This window comes from Pristiophorus japonicus, unplaced genomic scaffold (assembly GCF_044704955.1).
Source record: "Pristiophorus japonicus isolate sPriJap1 unplaced genomic scaffold, sPriJap1.hap1 HAP1_SCAFFOLD_536, whole genome shotgun sequence".
Taxonomy (NCBI): domain Eukaryota; kingdom Metazoa; phylum Chordata; class Chondrichthyes; family Pristiophoridae; genus Pristiophorus; species Pristiophorus japonicus.
The window spans coordinates 340,287-358,744 of NW_027254443.1; the positions used below are offsets into that span (position 1 = coordinate 340,287).

At 52.8% G+C, this 18,458-nt stretch overlaps 6 non-coding genes across 6 annotated transcripts; 5 read left to right on the top strand and 1 right to left on the bottom strand.

Moving 5' to 3' along the window:
* Positions 1 to 2,516: 2,516 nt before the first annotated feature.
* Positions 2,517 to 2,589, top strand: trnat-agu (transfer RNA threonine (anticodon AGU)). The gene has a single exon. It is a non-coding gene; the product is annotated as a tRNA-Thr (tRNA).
* Positions 2,590 to 7,466: 4,877 nt separating this feature from the next.
* trnat-ugu (transfer RNA threonine (anticodon UGU)) lies at positions 7,467 to 7,539 on the top strand. Its single transcript has one exon. It is a non-coding gene; the product is annotated as a tRNA-Thr (tRNA).
* A 495-nt stretch (positions 7,540 to 8,034) lies between these two features.
* On the top strand, positions 8,035 to 8,107 carry trnat-ugu (transfer RNA threonine (anticodon UGU)). Its single transcript has one exon. It is a non-coding gene; the product is annotated as a tRNA-Thr (tRNA).
* Positions 8,108 to 13,579: 5,472 nt separating this feature from the next.
* trnai-aau (transfer RNA isoleucine (anticodon AAU)) lies at positions 13,580 to 13,652 on the top strand. Its single transcript has one exon. It is a non-coding gene; the product is annotated as a tRNA-Ile (tRNA).
* Positions 13,653 to 15,719: 2,067 nt separating this feature from the next.
* trnat-agu (transfer RNA threonine (anticodon AGU)) lies at positions 15,720 to 15,792 on the top strand. Its single transcript has one exon. It is a non-coding gene; the product is annotated as a tRNA-Thr (tRNA).
* Positions 15,793 to 16,571: 779 nt separating this feature from the next.
* Positions 16,572 to 16,644, bottom strand: trnat-agu (transfer RNA threonine (anticodon AGU)). Its single transcript has one exon. It is a non-coding gene; the product is annotated as a tRNA-Thr (tRNA).
* Between the last annotated feature and the right edge of the window lie 1,814 nt (positions 16,645 to 18,458).

An 18,458-nucleotide genomic window follows, 5' to 3' on the forward strand; every position in this document is an offset into this window, starting at 1 on the left:
GTCGAGCATTTGCAGAACGTGGAGGAGCTCCTTAGTCGGCTTAATCGTGTGGGGCTCGGGCTGAAATGCTCGCAGTGCGTTTTCCCGGTGCCTGAAGTGGAGTTCCCGGGGAGAAGAATCGCGGCGGACGGCATCAGGCCCACCGATTCGAAGACGGGGGCAATCGAGAAGGCACCGAGACCACGGAACGTGACGGAGCTGCGGTCGTTTCTAGGACTCCTGAACTATGTTGGTAACTTCTTACCGGGTCTTGTCACATTGTTAGAACCCCTGCACCCTCCACTGCGTAAGGGAGATGAATGGGTCTGGGGTAAAAGCCAAGAAAATGCCTTTGAGAAAGCTAGGAAGCTGTCATGTTCAAACAAATTGCTTGTGTTGTACGATCCATGTAAACGTTTGGTACGAGCATGTGATGCGTCGTCGTACGGGGTCGGGTGTGTATTGTAACAAGCGAATGAATTTGGGAAATTGCAACCGGTTGCTTATGCAACCAGAAGTCTGTCTAAGGCCGAGAGGGCCTGCAGTATGATCGAGAAAGAAGTGTTAGCGTGTGTTTACGGGGTAAAGAAAATGCATCAATATCTGTTCGGGCTCAAATTCGAATTGGAAATCGACCACAAGCCACTTATATCCCTCCTTTCTGAAAATTAGGGGATAAATACGAACGCACCGGCCCGCATCCAGAGATGGGCGCTCACGTTGTCCACATACAACTACACCATCCGCCACAGGCCAGGCACAGAAAACTGTGCCGATGCTCTCAGTAGGCTGCCATTGCCCACCACCGGGGTGGAGATGACACAGCCCGCAGATTTAGTTATGGTAATGGAAACATTCGAGAGTGAGCAATCACCTGTCACCGCCCGACAGATTAGAACCTGGATGAGCCAGGGCCCCTTACTGTCCTCAGTAAAAAGCCGTGTGCTCCACGGGAGTTGGTCTAGTGTCCCGTTAGAGATGAACGAAGAAATAAAGCCATACCAGCGACACAAAGATGAAATGTTTAGACAGGCAGATTGCCTCCTGTGGGGCATTTGGGTAGGTATGCCAAAAAAGGGCAGGGGCACTTTCATTAGTGATCTCCACAGTACCCACCCAGGCATAGTAATGATGAAAGCGATAGCCAGATCCCACGGGTGGTGGCCCGGTATCGATGCAGACTTAGAGTCCTGCGTGCACAACTGGAATACATGTTCCCAGTTAAGCAACGCACCCAGGGAGGCACCCCTAAGTTTATGGTCTTGGCCCGCCAAACCGTGGTCTGGGGTTCATGTCGACTATGCAGGCCCATTCTTGGGGAAAAATGTTTTTAGTGGTTGTAGATACGTACTCCAAATGGATCGAATGTGTGATAATGCCGGCAAGCACGTCCGCTGCCACCATCGAAAGCCTACGGGCCGTGTTTGCCACGCACGGCCTGCCTGATGTCCTTGTAAGCGACAATGGGCCGTGCTTTACCGGTGCCGAGTTCAAGGAATTCATGACCCGCAATGGGGTCAAACATGTCACGCCTGCCTCGTTTAAGCCAGCGTCCGACGGTCAGGCAGAACGAGCAGTAAACACAATCAAGCAGAGCTTGAAAAGGGTAACTGAAGGCTCACTGCAGACTCGCTTGTCCCGAGTCCTGCTCAGTTACCGCACAAGACCACACTCACTTACCGGGGTCCCTTCCACTGAACTGCTGATGAAAAGGGCACTTCAGACAAGGCTGTCGTTAGTCCACCCTGATCTACACGAACAGGTAGAGAGCAGGCGGCTTCAACAGAATACATAACGTGATCGCACAAATGTGTCACGTGAAATTGAAGTAAACGATCCTGTATTTGTGTTGAACTATGGACAAGGTCCCAAGTGGATTGCTGGCACTGTTTTGGCCAAAGAGGGGAGCAGGGTGTTTGTGGTCAAACTCGCAAATGGACTCACCTGCAGAAAACACTTGGACCAAATCAAACTGAGATTTACAGACTATCCAGAACAACCCACAATAGACTCTACCGTCCGTCCAACACACAGACGTAGCAATCCACCCAGCGGTTGACCACAAAGCAGAACCCATCACCCCCCCAGCAGCCCAGCAAGGCCAGCTGCACAGCAGCCCAGCGAGGGCCCAACAAATGATTCACCAACACCAGCATTTGTACCGAGACAATCAACCAGGGCAAGGAAGGCCCCAGATCGACTCACATTGTATATAGTTACACTATTGACTTTGGGGCAGGGGGCGGGGGGAAGTGTTGTTATTGAATGTAAACCTGTAATTATCATGTCTGACCACCAGAGGGCTTATCTCCTGGAGTCCCAAGGGATCCCACAATCCCTTGGGAGCACCTATACTTAAGGAAGCCTCACAGGCTGGTGAGGCACTCTGGAGACCTGTGATAAAGGACTAAGGTCACACCTTACTTTGAGCTTGCAGTATCTCGTCTGACTCTTGATTCAAGACAGAACACCTTCCACTCTCTCTTTTCCCTGTCCCTCTCTTTCCTACTCCTGCCCCTGCCTTTACCAGAGCAGGTGGTTCCATATCTCAGGGGTTGGAGCACTGGTCTAGTAAACCAGGGGTCGTGAGTTCAAATCTCACTGGGGCCTACTCAAATTTAGCTCAGTATTTAAATACCTCTCTCTCTCTTCTCCCTTTCCTGCAGATTCTTCCCTTCACCATCACAACTCTTTTTACCGCTTTCCCTGTCTCGCCCTCCTTTCCCTCACTCGCATCAACCGCTCCTCTTCCCCTCTCTCTCTCTCTCCCCTTCAACTGTCTCTTCTTCCCAGTCTCCTCTTCCCCCTCTCTCTCTCTCCTTCCCCTCTCTCACTCCATCCCCTCCCTCTCTCGCCTCTTCCTCCTCTCTCTTTCCCCTTCCCCCTCTCTCTCACTTTCTTCTACTTTCTCTTTACCCTTCCCCTCTCTTTCCTGCTCCTTCCGCTGACTTTCCCAGAGCAGGTGGTTCCATAGCTCAGGGGTTCGAGCACTGGTCTGGTAAATCAGAGGTCATGGGTTCAAATCTTGCTGGGGCCTACTCAAAATTAGTTTAGAGTTTAAATACCTGACTGATCACCCCCTGACCCTCCCCTTACCGCAAGGACCACATCCAACTCTCTCCTGAATATATCCAATGAACTGGCATCAACAACTCTCTGCGGCAGGGAACCCCACAGACCAACAACTCCCCGAGTGAAGATGTGTCTCCCAAACAGCCCACCCCCATCCCAATAGCGTGCCCCCCGACCCTGCCCCGGGCTTGGGACCCATCCAACAGTGGTACACTCCCCTCCCCCAACACGGCCCATCCCCTCAGAATCCTCCCCAAATGCCGAACACCCCCGGATGTCGAGCACCCAGCCCCCGCGAAGCCAACCACACCACATCCACCAATCGCCATCTGCGCAGTCAACCCGAACACTCCCTGCACCGAGGCACAGAGCCCCCAGGCCCGACCGTCCAACACACTTTGCCCCCCCCACCAGACCTTCGCTGCAATGTGGCCCCTCCTGTCCCTCAAGCCCCCACCCCTGTCTCCATTCATCTTGCCTCTGCCTCCCCGCACAGGCCCCCACCTTGGGGACGGTAACTTTCTGGGGCTGGGAATTTGAGCTCCCGCCGCAGAATTGGCCTGACCACCCCTCAATGGAAGCAGCGTGCAATTTCCCACACTCCACTTCCTTTGCGGGCACGACCGGATGTTCATGTGACAGTGGGAACTGGTGTTCTCCACTCTCTGTCGTGTGACAGTGGGAACTGGTGTTCTCCACTCTCTGTCCTGTGACAGTGGGAACTGGTGTTCTCCACTCTCTGTCCTGTGACAGTGGGAACTGGTGCTCTCCACTCTCTGTCCTGTGACAGTGGGAACTGGTGCTCTCCACTCTCTGTCCTGTGACAGTGGGAACTGGTGTTCTCCACTCTCTGTCCTGTGACAGTGGGAACTGGTGTTCTCCACTCTCTGTCCTGTGACAGTGGGAACTGGTGTTCTCCACTCTCTGTCCTGTGACAGTGGGAACTGGTGCTCTCCACTCTCTGTCCTGTGACAGTGGGAACTGGTGCTCTCCACTCTCTGTCCTGTGACAGTAGGAACTGGTGCTCTCCACTCTCTGTCCTGTGACAGTGGGAACTGGTGCTCTCCACTCTCTGTCCTGTGACAGTGGGAACTGGTGCTCTCCACTCTCTGTCCTGTGACAGTGGGAACTGGTGTTCTCCACTCTCTGTCCTGTGACAGTGGGAACTAGTGTTCTCCACTCTCTGTCCTGTGACAGTGGGAACTGGTGCTCTCCACTCTCTGTCCTGTGACAGTGGGAACTGGTGCTCTCCACTCTCTGTCCTGTGACAGTGGGAACTGGTGTTCTCCACTCTCTGTCCTGTGACAGTGGGAACTGGTGTTCTCCACTCTCTGCCTTTGACAGTGGGAACTGGTGCTCTCCACTCTCTGTCCTGTGACAGCAGGAACTGGTGTTCTCCACTCTCTGTCCTGTGACAGTGGGAAATGGTGCTCTCCACTCTCTGTCCTGTGACAGTGGGAACTGGTGTTCTCCACTCTCTGTCCTGTGACAGTGGGAACTGGTGTTCTCCACTCTCTGCCTTTGACAGTGGGAACTGGTGCTCTCCACTCTCTGTCCTGTGACAGTGGGAACTGGTGCTCTCCACTCTCCCGTCCTGTGACAGTGGGAACTGGTGTCCTCCATTCTCTGTCCTGTGACAGTGGGAACTGGTGCTCTCCACTCTCCCGTCCTGTGACAGTGGCAACTCGTGTTCTCCACTCTCTGTCCTGTGACAGTGGGAACTGGTGCTCTCCACTCTCTGTCCGGTGACAGTGGGAGCTGGTGCTCTCCACTCTCTGTCCTGTGACAGTGGGAACTGGTGCTCTCCACTCTCTGTCCTGTGACAGTTGGAACTGGTGCTCTCCACTCTCTGTCCTGTGACAGTGGGAACTGGTGCTCTCCACTCTCTGTCCTGTGACAGTGGGAACTGGTGCTCTCCACTCTCTGTCCTGTGACAGTTGGAACTAGTGCTCTCCATTCTCTGTCCTGTGACAGTGGGAACTGGTGCTCTCCACTCTCCCGTTCTGTGACAGTGGGAACTGGTGCTCTCCACTCTCTGTCCTGTGACAGTGGGAACTGGTGCTCTCCACTCTCTGTCCTGTGACAGTGGGAACTGGTGCTCTCCACTCTCTGTCCTGTGACAGTTGGAACTAGTGCTCTCCATTCTCTGTCCTGTGACAGTGGGAACTGGTGCTCTCCACTCTCTGTCCTGTGACAGTGGGAACTGGTGTTCTCCACTCTCCCGTTCTGTGACAGTGGGAACTGGTGTTCTCCACTCTCTGTCCTGTGACAGTGGGAACTGGTGCTCTCCATTCTCCCGTCCTGTGACAGTGGGAACTGGTGCTCTCCACTCTCTGTTCTGTGACAGTGGGAACTGGTGCTCTCCACTCTCTGTCCTGTGATAGTGGGAACTGGTGCTCTCCATTCTCCCATCCTGTGACAGTGGGAACTGGTGCTCTACACTCTCTGTCCTGTGACAGTGGGAACTGGTGCCCTCCACTCTCCCGTCCTGTGACAGTGGGAACTGGTGCTCTCCACTCTCTGTCTTGTGACAGTTGGAACTGGTCGCTCTGGAACAACAAGCTTATTTTCCTCTTTTCCCTTCCCCCTATTCTGTCACTCCTTCCCCTCTCACTCCCCTCCCCCCCTATCTCTTCCCCCTCCCTCTCTATCTCTTTCCTTCTCCTTTTCTCTCTCCCTTATCCAGAAGCAGAGAATAAGTGAGAGAGACACGGAGAGAGCGCGAGAGGCAGGGAATGAGACAGAGAGACAGAAAGACAGAGATACAGAGAGATTGAGGCAGAGTGTGACTGAGTTGCCTTGGGATGTTTTACTACGTGAAAGACCCGATATATCGATGTTGAGAGGCGAATATTGAAGAGACGGAGGCAGGAGTCTGGGGGATGAGACAAAATCTGAGCGTTTCACTGACCCCTCCTCATTCTTCAAACACACAGCACTAACTGTGGAATGACCCACGGCCTAGGGCAGGTGGTTCCATAGCTCAGGGGTTAGAGCACTAGTCTAGTAAACCAGGGGTAGTGGGTTCAAATCTCATTGAGTCCTACTCAGCTCAGTATTTAAATTAGCAAGGGCTTTAATTATAAATATGAAACCAACCCTGCCACTGCAGCTCTCCCCTCTCCCCCAATCTTCCCTTCTCACTCTGACTCTCTGTCCCCTTATCCCTTCTCCCTTCCCTCCTCTTTCTCTCTCTCTCACTCCTGCCCCTCTCTCTCGTATCCCTTCACTTTTTCTTCTCCCTTTTCCCGTCTCTCTCTCTCCCCTTCCCATCTCTCGCTCCCCTTCCCCCCTCCCTCTCCCCATTCCCCTCTCGCTCTCACTTTCCCTTTACCCTTTTCACTCTCTGCCTCTGCCTTTCTTCCCCTCTCTCTCCCCTCCTCTCTCCCTCTCTACCCTTCCCGCTGACGAGACAGAGAGAAAGTGAAAAAGATACAGAGAGAGAGTGACACAGAGAAAGTGAGAATGAGAGAGAGACAGAGAGAGTGAGCGAAAGAGACAGAGAGAGAGAAAGAGAGATAGAGTGAGAGAGAGAGAGACAGAGAGAGATTGAGCCAGAGTGTGATTGAGTTGCCTTAGGCTATTTTATCTCCCTCCCTTCCCCTTCACTCTCTCTTCCCCCTCTCTCCCTTTTCCCGTCTCTCTCACTCCTTTCCCTCTCATGATGCCTTCTCACTCTCCCCTTCCCCCTCTCTCTCCACCCCCATCTCTCTCTCACCTCCCCTCTCTCATTCCAACCCCTCTCTCTCCCTTCCCTCCTCCTCTCTCTCATTCTTATCCCTCTCTCCTCTTCCCCTCTCTCTCCAGTCCCATCTCTCTTTCCCTCCCTTCTCTCCACTTCTCTCTCTCCACTCCCCCCTCACTCTCCCTTCCCCTCCCCCTCTCTCTCTCGTCCCCCTTCACTCTCTCTCCCTTTTCCCATCTCTCGCTCACTCCTTTCCATCTCACGGCCCCCTCTCACTCTCCCCTTCCCCTATGCCTTCTCACTCTCCACTTCCCTCTCTGCCTGCCTCCCCTTCCCCTCTCTTCCCTTCACTCTCACTTTCCCCCACTCCCTTCCCCATCACGACCCGTTCTACATCTTTTTACCCTCTCTCCCTTTCCTGCTATCTCGCTTTCCCCGTCTCTCACTCATTCCCCTCTCCCCCTCCCTCGCCTCTCCCTCTCTCCTTCGCCCTCTCTCCCTCTCTCCCCTCCCGACCCACTCTCCCCTCCCACCTCAGCCTTTTCACTCTTCCTCTCTCTCCTCTCTTTCCCATTCCCCCGCTCTCCCCTCCCTCTCTCTCTTTTCCCTTCCCCCTCTCTCTCACTCCTTCCCCACTCTCTCCCCTTCCCCCTCTCTCTCACTCCTTCCACTCTCTCATTTCCCTTCCCCTCTCTTTCCTGCTCCTTCCCCTGACTTGTCCAGAGGAGCTGGCTCCATAGCTCAGGGGTTAGAGCCCTGGTCTTGTAAACCAGGGGTCGTGGGTTCAAATCTCAGTGGGGTCTCCTCACAATTAGCTCAGTATTTAAATTCACCATCAATTAACAAGGACTTTAATCATAAATGTTAAACAGCTCAGCTCTGAGACTGACCCTCAAGCTACAGGCTCTCAATCTCTCTCACTGCCTTCTATTGTTCTTCTCTCCCTTTCCCCCACTCCATTTCTTTCCTCCTCTGTCTCTCCTGTGCCTTGCTCTCTCTCCTTCCCCATTTCTCTCTCCCTGTCCTTCCACCTCGATCTCTGTCCATTTGCCTCCTTCACTCCCCCCTCTGTCGTTCTCGCTCTCCACTTTCCTCTCTGTCGATCTCCCACTCCCTCACCATACCATTCTCTCTCGCCTTCTCCCTTTCCTCCTCTCTCCCCTTCCCTCTCGAGAGACAGAGAAGAAACAATCATGTTCCAATGATTGTGCAGGGATGAATCACCAAGAATGATTATATTCGGGCCCCACCTCCTTGTTAACAATAGTAAGAAGCAAACATGAGCTACTGTTACAGGTGGCTCCATAGCTCAGGGGTTAGAGCACTGGTCTTGTAAACCAGGGGTCGTGGGTTCAAATCTCACTGGGGCCTACTCAATTTTGGCTTCTGTTCCTGAACTCGCTGTCAATCGGCGACAGGTCGACACCATCAACAGGAACCGACTCACTTCACAGTTTAAATACAGCCCACAGCACTTTCACATTCTGTGACCAGTCTGTAACCGAGTCTTCTTCATATCCAGTCTGAGAGCCACCGATATTTGTTTTAGATTCGTTGCGGGATATGTCCGTCGATAGCAAGGCCAGCATTTATTGCCCATCCCTAATTGCCCCTGGAGAAGGTCGTGGTGAGCAGCCTTCTTGAACACAACTGAGGGCCTCACTTGACCGTTTCACAGGGGCAGTTAAGAGTCAAACCCACATTGCCGTGGGTCTCAATATTCCTCGCTGCCGTGCTCCACCTCACAGTCAACAAGCTCCCCGCTGGAGTGGAACTAAACTACAGAGCCAGTGGGAACCTGTTCAACCTTCGCCGTCTCCAGGCCAGGTCCAAGACCACCCTGTTATCATCCCCTGGGAAAGTCGTCGCTAGAGTCCTCCTCAACCGTCTTCTCCCTGTGGCCGAGGAGCTCCTCCCGGAGTCACAGTGCGGGTTTGGTCCCCTACGGGGTACAACGGACATAGAATCATAGAAACATAGAAACTAGGTGCAGGAGTAGGCCATTCGGCCCTTCGAGCCTGCACCACCATTCAATATCATGGCTGATCATGTAACTTCAGTACCTCATTCCTGCTTTCTCGCTTTCCCCGTCTCTCACTCATTCCCCTCTCCCTCCTTTCCACTCCGTCCCCTCACCCTCTCTCCCCTTCCCCCTCTCTCCCTTTCTCCCTTTCTCCCCTCCCGACCCACTCTCTCCTCCCTCTCTCCCCTTCCACCTCTTCCTTTTCACTCTCCCTCTCCCCCCTCCCTTTCCCATTCCTCCTCTCTCCCCTCCCTCTCTCTCTCTTCGCTTTCCTTTCAGATTCTCCCCTTCTCCCTCTCTCTCCCCTCCATCCTTCCTCTCTGTCCTTCCACTTTCTCTCTCCCAGTCCCCCTTCCTCCCTTCCACACTCTCACTCCCCTTCCCATTGGGGTGATCGACCAGACAAACGCACCCTTCCGTCAACGTTACCGAGATGGCGCGAGACGAGAAGGCGCGATGAAACAATCCCGCCCTTCCCCTCCCTCTCTCCCCTTGCCCTCTCTCCCACTCCTTCCAATCTCTCTCCCCTCTCTCTCCTTCCCCTCTCTCTCCCCTTCCCCTCTCTCTCCCCTTCCCCTCTCTCGTTCCCCTCTCTCTCCCCTTCGCTCTCTCTCCCCTTCTCCTCTCTCTCCCCTTCCCCCTCTCTCTCGCCTTCCCCCTCTCTCTCCCCTTCCCCCTCTCTCTCTCCCCTTCCTCCTCTCTCTCCCCTTCGCCCTCTTTCTCCCCTTCCCCTCTCTCTCCCCTTCGCCCTCTCTCTCCACTTCTCCCCTTCTCCCCTCTCTCTCCCCTTCCCCCTCCCTCTCCCCTTCCCACACTCTCTCCCCTTCCCCCTCTCTCTCCCCCCTTCCCCCTGTCTCTCCCCTTCCCCCTCTCTCTCCCCTTCCCCTCTCTCTCTCCCCTTCGCCCTCTCTCTCCCCTTCTCCCCTCTCTCTCCCCTTCCCCCTCTCTCTCCCCTTCCCCCTCTCTCTCCCCTTCCCACACTCTCTCCCCTTCCCCTCTCCCCTCTCTCTCTCTCCAATTCCCTCTCTCTCTCCCCCTCCCATTGCTCTCCCCTTCCCCACCCTCTCCCCTTCCCCTCTCTCTCTCCCCTTCCCCCTCTCTCTCCCCACTTCCCCTCTCTCTCCCCTTCCCCCTCTCTCTCCCCCCTTCCCCTCTCTCTCCCCTTCCCCTCTCTCTCCCCTTCCCCCTCTCTCTCCCCTTCCCACACTCTCTCCCTTCCCCCTCTCTCTCCCCTTCCCACACTCTCTCCCTTCCACTTCTCTCTCCCCCATTCCCCCTCTCTCTCCCTTCCCCCTCTCTCTCTTCCCTTCCTCCTCTCTCTCCCCTTCCCCTCTCTCTCTCTCTCTCTCTCTCTCTCTCCCTTCCCCTCTCTCTCCCCTTCCCCCTCTCACTCCCATTCCTTCTTTCTCCCCTTCCCCACTTTCTCCCCTTCCCCTCTCTCTCCCCTTCCCCTCTCTCTCCCCTTCCCCTCCCTCTCTCCCCCCTTCCCCTCTCTCTATCCCCTCCCCCATCGCTCTCACCTTCCTCCCTCTCTCTCCCCTTCCCCTCCCTCTCTCCCTCCCTTCCCCTCTCTCTATCCCCTCCCCCATCGCTCTCACCTTCCTCCCTCTCTCTCCCCTTCCCCCTCGAGAGACAGAGAAAAAGTGAGAGAACGAGAGAAAGAGACACAGAGAGCAAACCCAGCGCAAGTGGCTCCATAGCTCATGGGTTAGAGCACTTGTCCAGTAAACCCGAGGCTGGGTCCTGCTCAAAATTAGCTTAATATTTAAATTCACCATTAGTTAACAAGGGTTTAATTATAAATATTAACCAGCTCCAAGACCGACTCTGGAACAGCAGGCTTGTCTCTCTGACACACTCTCTCCCACTTCCCCATCACAAACTGTTCTCCATCTGCTTTCCCTGCCTATTGCCTCACCTTCTCCCTTTCTCTTTCCTTTCAGAATCTCACCTTCTCCCTCTCTCTCCCCTGCGTCCTTTCTCTCTCTCTCCCCTTCCCATTGGGGTGATCAACCAGAGAAACGCATCCTTCCGTCAACGTTACCGAGATAATGCAAGACGAGAAGTTGCGATGAAACAATCCCTCTCTCTCTCTCCCCTTCCCCTCTCTTTCCTGCTCCTTCCCCGGTCTTTCTCAGCGGAGCTGGCTCCATAGCTCAGGGGTTAGAGCACTGCTCTCGTAAATCAGCAGTTATGAGTTCAAATCTGACTGGGGCCTACTCAAAGTTCACTCAGTATTTAAATTCGCCATCAATTAACAAGGGGTTAAATTATAAATATTAAACAGCTCCAAGACCAACCCTCAAACTGTAGGCTCTTGTTCTCTCTCTCTGCCTTCCCCATCACTGCCTTTTATTTTTCTTCTCTCGCTCTCCTTCCCCCCTCTCCCTGTCCCCCTTTCCCCCTCTCCCTGTCCCCCTTTCCCCCCTCTCCCTGTCTCCCTTTCCCCCGTCCCCTGTCTCTCGCCCTCCCTTCCCACTCTCCACTTCCTCTCTCTTCCCTTCCCCCTCTCTATTTCCGTCCCTCTGTACCCATCCTCTCCCGTTCCCCCGCTCCATTTCTTTCCTCCTCTGTCTCTCCTGTGTCCCGCTCTCTCTCTCTCTCTCTCCTCCACTCACTCTCCTTCCCCCATTCTCACTCCCCCTTTCTCTCCCCCTTCCTCCCCTCCCCTTCCTCTCCCTTTCCTTCCACCTCTATCTCTCTCCAACCCCCTCCTTCTCTCTCCCCTCTCCCTTCCTTACCCTTCACTCTCTCTTCACCCTCTCTCTCTGTCACTCCTTCCCCTCTCACGACCCCCTCTCGCTCTCCCCTTCACCCCTCCCTTCTCACTCTCCACTCCCCTCTCTGTCTATCTCCCCTTTCCCCTCTCAGCACACTACCCCAATCCCATGTGCAAAGTTAAAGCACATGGGATTGGGGGTAGTGTGCTGACGTGGATTGAGAACTGGTTGTCAGACAGGAAGCAAAGAGTAGGAGTAAATGGGTACTTTTCAGAATGGCAGGCAGTGACTAGTGGGGTACTGCAAGGTTCTGTGCTGGGGCCCCAGCTGTTTACATTGTACATTAATGATTTAAACCAGGGGTTTAAATGTCGTATCTCCAAATTTGCGAATGACACTAAGTTGGGTGGCAGTGTGAGCTGCGAGGAGGATGCTATGAGGCTGCAGAGCGACTTGGATAGGTTAGGTGAGTGAGCAAATGCATGGCAGATGAAGTATAATATGGATAAATGTGAGGTTATCCACTTTGGTGGTTAAAAACAGAAAGAAAGACTATTATCTGAATGGTGACAGATTAGGAAAAGGGCAGGTGCAACGAGACCTGGGTGTCATGGTACATGAGTCATTGAAGGTTGGCATGCAGGTACAGCAGGTGGTTAAGAAAGCAAATGGCATGTTGGCCTTCATAGCGAGGGGATTTGAGTACAGGGGCAGGGAGGTGTTGCTACAGTTGTACAGGGCCTTGGTGAGGCCACACCTGGAGTATTGTGTACAGTTTTGGTCTCCTAACCTGAGGAAGGACATTCTTGCTATTGAGGGAGTGCAGCGAAGGTTCACCAGACCGATTCCCGGGATGGCAGGACTGACATATCAAGAAATACTGGATCAACTGGGCTTGTATTCACTGGAGTTCAGAAGAATGAGAGGGGACCTCATAGAAACGTTTAAAATTCTGACGGGTTTAGACAGGTTAGATGCAGGAAGAATGTTCCCAATGTTGGGGAAGTCCAGAACCAGGGGTCACAGTCTAAGGATAAGGGGTAAGCCATTTAGGACCGAGATGAGGAGAAACTTCTTCACCCAGAGAATGGTGAACCTGTGGAATTCTCTACCACAGAAAGTTGTTGAGGCCAATTCACTAAATATATTCAAAAAGGAGTTAGATGTAGTCCTTACTACTAGGGGGATCAAGGGGTATGGTGAGAAAGCAGGAATGGGGTACTGAAGTTGCATGTTCAGCCATGAACTCATTGAATGGTGGTGCAGGCTCGAAGGGCCGAATGGCCTACTCCTGCACCTATTTTCTATGTTTCTATGTTTCTATGTGTCTATGTTTCTATGTTTCCCTTCCCCCTCCCTTTCCCCCACTCCATCACCGTAACATTCTCTCTCGCCTTCCCCCTCTATCTCTCCCCTCCCTCTCTCCCTTAACCCCTCTCTTTCTCCCTTTCCTCCTCTCTCCCCTTCCCTCTCGAGAGACAGAGAGAAAGTGAGAGACAGAGAGAACGAGAGAGAGAGACACAGAGAGGCAGGCCAAGGCAGGTGGCTCCATAACTCGGGGGTTAGAGCTATGGTCTTGTTAAACCAGCAGTCGTGGGTTCAAATATCCCTCGGGCCCACTCAAAATTAGCTCAGTATTTAAATTCATGGTCAATTAACAAGGGCTTGAATTATAAATATTAACCAGCTCCAAAACCGACCCTGGAACAACAGGTTCCTTTTTTCTCTTTCCCCTTCCCCCTATCTCTCTCACTCCTTCCCCTCTCTCCCCCCTCCTCCTCTATCTCTTCCCCTCTCCTTTTCTCTCTCTCCTTCCCCATCCAGAAGCAGAGAAAAAGTGAGGGGGACACGGAGAGAGAGAGAGAGGCAGAGAATGAGAGAGAGACAGAGAGACAGAGAGATTGGGACTGAGTGTGACTGAGTTGCCTTGGGATGTTTTACTACGTGAAAGACCCGATATATTGATGTTGAGAGGCGAATATTGAAGAGACGGAGGCAGGAGTCTGGGGGATGAGACACAATCTGAGCGTTTCACTGACCCCTCCTCATTCTTCAAACACACAGCACTAACTGGGGAATGACCCACAGCCCACGGCAGGTGGTTCCATAGCTCAGGGGTTAGAGCACTGGTCTAATAAACCAGGGGTCGTGGGTTCAAATCTCACTGGGGCCTGCTCAGTATTTAAATACACTGCCAATTAACAAGGACTTTAATTATAAATATTAAACAGCTCCAAGACAGACCCTGGAACTGCAGGCTCTCGATTCCTCTCTCTCTGCCTTCCCCGTCACTACACTTTATATTTCTCTCTCGTTCCGTTCACTCTCCTTCCCCTTTCTCTCTCCCAGTCCCGCTTCCTCGCTTGCACTGTCTTTCTCACCCTTCCCACTCTCCACTTCCTCTGTCTTTCCTTCCCCCTCTTTCTCTCCCCTTTCTCCCTTTCCTCCTCTTTCTCCCTCCCTTTGCCCCTCTTTCTTTCTCTCCCATTCCCCCTCCCTCTCCCCGTCCCCTCTCTTTCTCACTTTCCCTTTACCCTTTTCACCCTCGGCCTTTCTTCCTCTCTCTCCCCTCCCTCCTCTCTCTCTCTGCCCTTCCCCCTTGAGAGACAGAGAGAGAGTGTGTCGGGGTGTGTGTTGTTCACTGATTGTTAGACCTTGGAACTTCTAGTGGGGAGAGGACAACACATGGAACAACATTTTAGCTTAACCCAGGGTCCGTTTTATTGCACAACAAAAAACCGACTAAAAACTACAGGACGAGACTGCTGAGAGAAATCGACTGAAGACATACAATCGCCATTCCTGGCTGTAGTTATTGTAGGTTTGTGGTTGTTGGTTCCGTGACCGGTCGGTTCTCCTTCTATCCGTTCTCTGCAGCGCCTCTTCCTTTCGTCTCCTTCTGTCTCTCTGTTTGTCCTTTTGCTTCATCTTTCCACTTCCTGCTTGTGTACCTTCCTGCTCCTTCCTGCTTGACCAGCTCCGCTGGGCAGGGCCACATTGTCTGCATGGTCCCCAGACACGAGACTCCCCAAAGCAAACGCTCGAATCGGAACTCCCACACGGCAAGCGAGACAAAGGTGGGCAGAGGAAACGTTACAAGGGACACCCTCAAAGCCTCCCTTGATAAAGTGCAACATCCCCACCGACACCTGGGAGTCCCTGGCCAAAGACCAGTCCCGCCCGAAGTGGAGGAAGTGCATCCGGGAGGGTGCTGAGCACCTCGAGTCTCGTCGCCGAGAGCGTGCAAAACCAAGCGCAGGCAGCGGAAGGAGCGTGCGGCAAACCAGTCCCACCCTCCCCTTCCCTCAACAACTATCTGTCCCACCTGTGACAGGGACGGTAATTCCAGTATTGGACTGTTCAGCCACCTGAGAACTCACTTTTAGAGTTGAAGCAAGTCTTACTCGATTCCGAGGGACTGCCGATGATGGTGATATTTATATCCACAGTAAGAATAAGTTCCCTGCTGGGCTGGTGTCCGATGAATGCATCTGGATCGATGCAGTGATTTGTTTAACTGGCTGTGCTGAGGAGTTTGACTGGCTACTAATTTGCACACGGAGTCGACAGTGCAAAAGATAACTCCTTATCCTTAATGCCCTGTTATCCAAAAATGTGCATTTCCTTGGGTCCTTTATAGTCCTGTTTTCTTGCAGACCTGTAGTCTCTGGGGGGAACTGTGTTAACCCCTGTGGCCAATCAACTGTGGGAGTCCCCGGATAGACAGTATCAATCTCTTTGTCTGTATGTATAACCAAGTTCAGTCCTTGACCTCAGCCATTGCTTTTAATGGGTGATGTGTCACCACTTGCCTTCCCCCTCCCAGGTAGTCCAAACGTTTTTACTTTAAAACAGTTTGTTCGTGGTCTCTTCCTGTGCCTTGTTCCAAGAAAAATAGGTGTACCCTTACAGGTGAAAGAGACACAGAGAGAGAGAGAGAGTGAGAGACAAAGAAACAGACAGAGAATGAGAGAGACAGGGAGATGGAGAGACAGAGAGATTGAGAGAGAAAGAGAGAGAGAGACAGAGAGACAGAGAGATTGGGGTAGAGTGTGACTGAGTTGCCTTGGGATGTTTTACTATGTTAAAGACCCGATATATCGATGTTGATAGGCGAATATTAGAAGAGACGGAGGCAAGTGTCTGGGGGATGAGACACAATCTGAGCGTTTCATTGACCCCTCCTCATTCTTCAAACACACAGCACTAACTGGGGAATGACGCACAACCCAAGGCAGGTGGCTCCATAGCTCAGGGGTTAGAGCACTGGTCTAGTAAAGCAGGGGTCGTGGGTTCAAATCTCACTGGGGCCTACACAAAATTAGCTCAGTATCTAAATATCTGTCTCCCTCTTTCCCCTTAACTACTCTTTCCCCTTCCTCCCTCTCTCTTCTCTGCCCCTCTTTCCTCCTCGTGGTCTCCCCTCCCCCTTCAGGAGCACGCCATTGGGAAAAGCATAATTCGGTCAGGCGGAGTCAGCATGGATTTATGAAGGGGAAGTCATGTTTGACTAATTTGCTGGAATTCTTTGAAGATGTAACCAACAGGGTGGATAAAGGGGAACTCATTTTAAGAGCGGAAGCAAGTCTTCCTCGATTCCGAGGGACTGCCTCTTGCAATGTCTGTCAGATTGTAATGTTTGTAGCTCCACATTGAGGATGTGGACGTATTGTGTACTGCAAGTGCAGAGTTAATAATAAACAGAATTCGGCGGGTTTCCAGAGACTTCCGAGAGTGCTGTGCGCCATGTTAGGAAGCTGTGTGTGCTGTACCCTGTGAATATATCACACCTATGCTGATGATGTTAGAGAGAAAGAGAAAGTCAGGTTGAGAGATTGAGAGAGAAGGAAAAAGAGTAATGGAGAGGCATAATCCCATTCGGCCCATCGTATCCACGCCAGCCGGCCAAGAGCAACCCAGCCTCATCCCACTTTCCAGCTCGAGGTCTGTCAGTTGCAGCACTTTAAGTACTTTTTAAAATGTGGTCAAGAACAAGCCCATCATTCCACAGTCAGTCTGGGAGCTGTTTAATATTTATAATTAAAGCCCTTGTTAATTGACAGTGAATTTAAAGACTGAGCTAATTTTGAGTAGGCCCCAGTGAGATTTGAACCCACGACCCCTCGTTTACTAGATCAGTGCTCTATCCCCTGAGCTATGGAGCCACCGGGCCTGGGCTGTGGGTCATTCCCCAGTTAGTGCTGTGTGTTTGAAGAATGAGGAGGGAAATGGTCCCCGGTGTCCAGGGCCACGCCGTGGACCTTGTTGACTGGGGGACAGTGCTATGCGGCGAGGACAGGTTGATGGAGGACCTTTGTCTTACGGATGTTTAGTGTAAGGCCAGTGCTTTCGTACGCCTCAGTAAATACATTGACTATATCCTGGAGTTCAGCCTCTGAATGTGCGCAGATTCAGGCGTCGTCCGCGTACTGTAGCTCGACGACAGAGGTTGGGGTGATCTTGGTGATCATCGATTCCATTCATGCCGCTTCAAAGGGTACGTTTGCAAGGGCTGTGGAACAATGGGACACCTCCAACGTATGTGCAGGCGAGCTGCATATCCTGATAATCCTGCAAACCACCTTGTTGCAGAGGAGGACAGATCCACGGCGGAACACGATGAACCAGAGCTTCAGACCGAGGAGGCAGAGGTATATGGGGTGCACACATTTACCACAAAGTGTCCCCGATAATGCTGAAGGTTGAATTAAATGGGCTCCCGGTGTCCATGGAGCTGGACACGGGTGCGAGCCAGTCCATAATGAGCAAAAAGACTTTCGATAAGTTGTGGTGCAACAAGGCTTCAAGGCCAGTCCTGACTCCCATTCGAACCAAACTTAGAACGTACACAAAGGAACTGATTCCCGTAATCGGCAGTGCTACCGGAAAGATCTCCTACGATGGAGTGGTGCATGATTTACCACTGTGGGTGGTACCGGGCGATGGCCCCACGCTGTTCGGCAGGAGCTGGCTGGGAAAGATACGCCCGTCGACGACACCTCATGTGCCCAGGTCCTAAGCAAGTTCCCCTCGCTGTTCGAACCAGGCGTCGGGAAGTTCCAAGGAGCAAAAGTGCAGATCCATTTAATTCCGGGGGCGTGACCCATCCATCACAAGGTGAGAGTGGTACCTTACATGATGAGAGAGAGGGTGGACATTGAGCTGGACAGGCTGCAACGAGAGGACATCATTTCGCCGATCGAATTCAATGAGTGGGCCAGTCCGATCGTTCCAATCCTCAAGGGAGACGGCACCGTCAGAATCTGTGGTGATTACAAAGTAACTATCAATCGTTTCTCGCTGCAGGATCAATACCTGCTACCAAAGGCTGATGACCTATTTGTCACGCTGGCCGGGGGTGAAAACATTCACGAAGCCGGACTTGACCTCGGCCTACATGACGCAGGAGCTGGTGGAATCTTCGAAAGGCCTCACCTGCCTCAACACGCACAAAGGTCTTTTCGTTTACGACAGATGCCCGTTTGGGATTCGATCAGCCACGGCGATATTCCAGAGGAACACGGAAAGCTTGCTGAAGTGGGTCCCGTGCACCGTGGTCTTCCAGGACGACATCTTGGTTACAGGTCGGGACACCGTCGAGCATTTGCAGAACGTGGAGGAGCTCCTTAGTCGGCTTAATCGTGTGGGGCTCAGGCTGAAATGCTCGCAGTGCGTTTTCCCTGCGCCTGAAGTGGAGTTCCCGGGGAGAAGAATCGCGGCGGACGGCATCAGGCCCACCGATTCGAAGACGGGGGCAATCGAGAAGGCACCGAGACCACGGAACGTGACGGAGCTGTGGTCGTTTCTAGGACTCCTGAACTATGTTGGTAACTTCTTACCGGGTCTTGGCACATTGTTAGAACCCCTGCACCCTCCACTGCGTAAGGGAGATGAATGGGTCTGGGGTAAAAGCCAAGAAAATGCCTTTGAGAAAGCTAGGAAGCTGTCATGTTCAAACAAATTGCTTGTGTTGTACGAT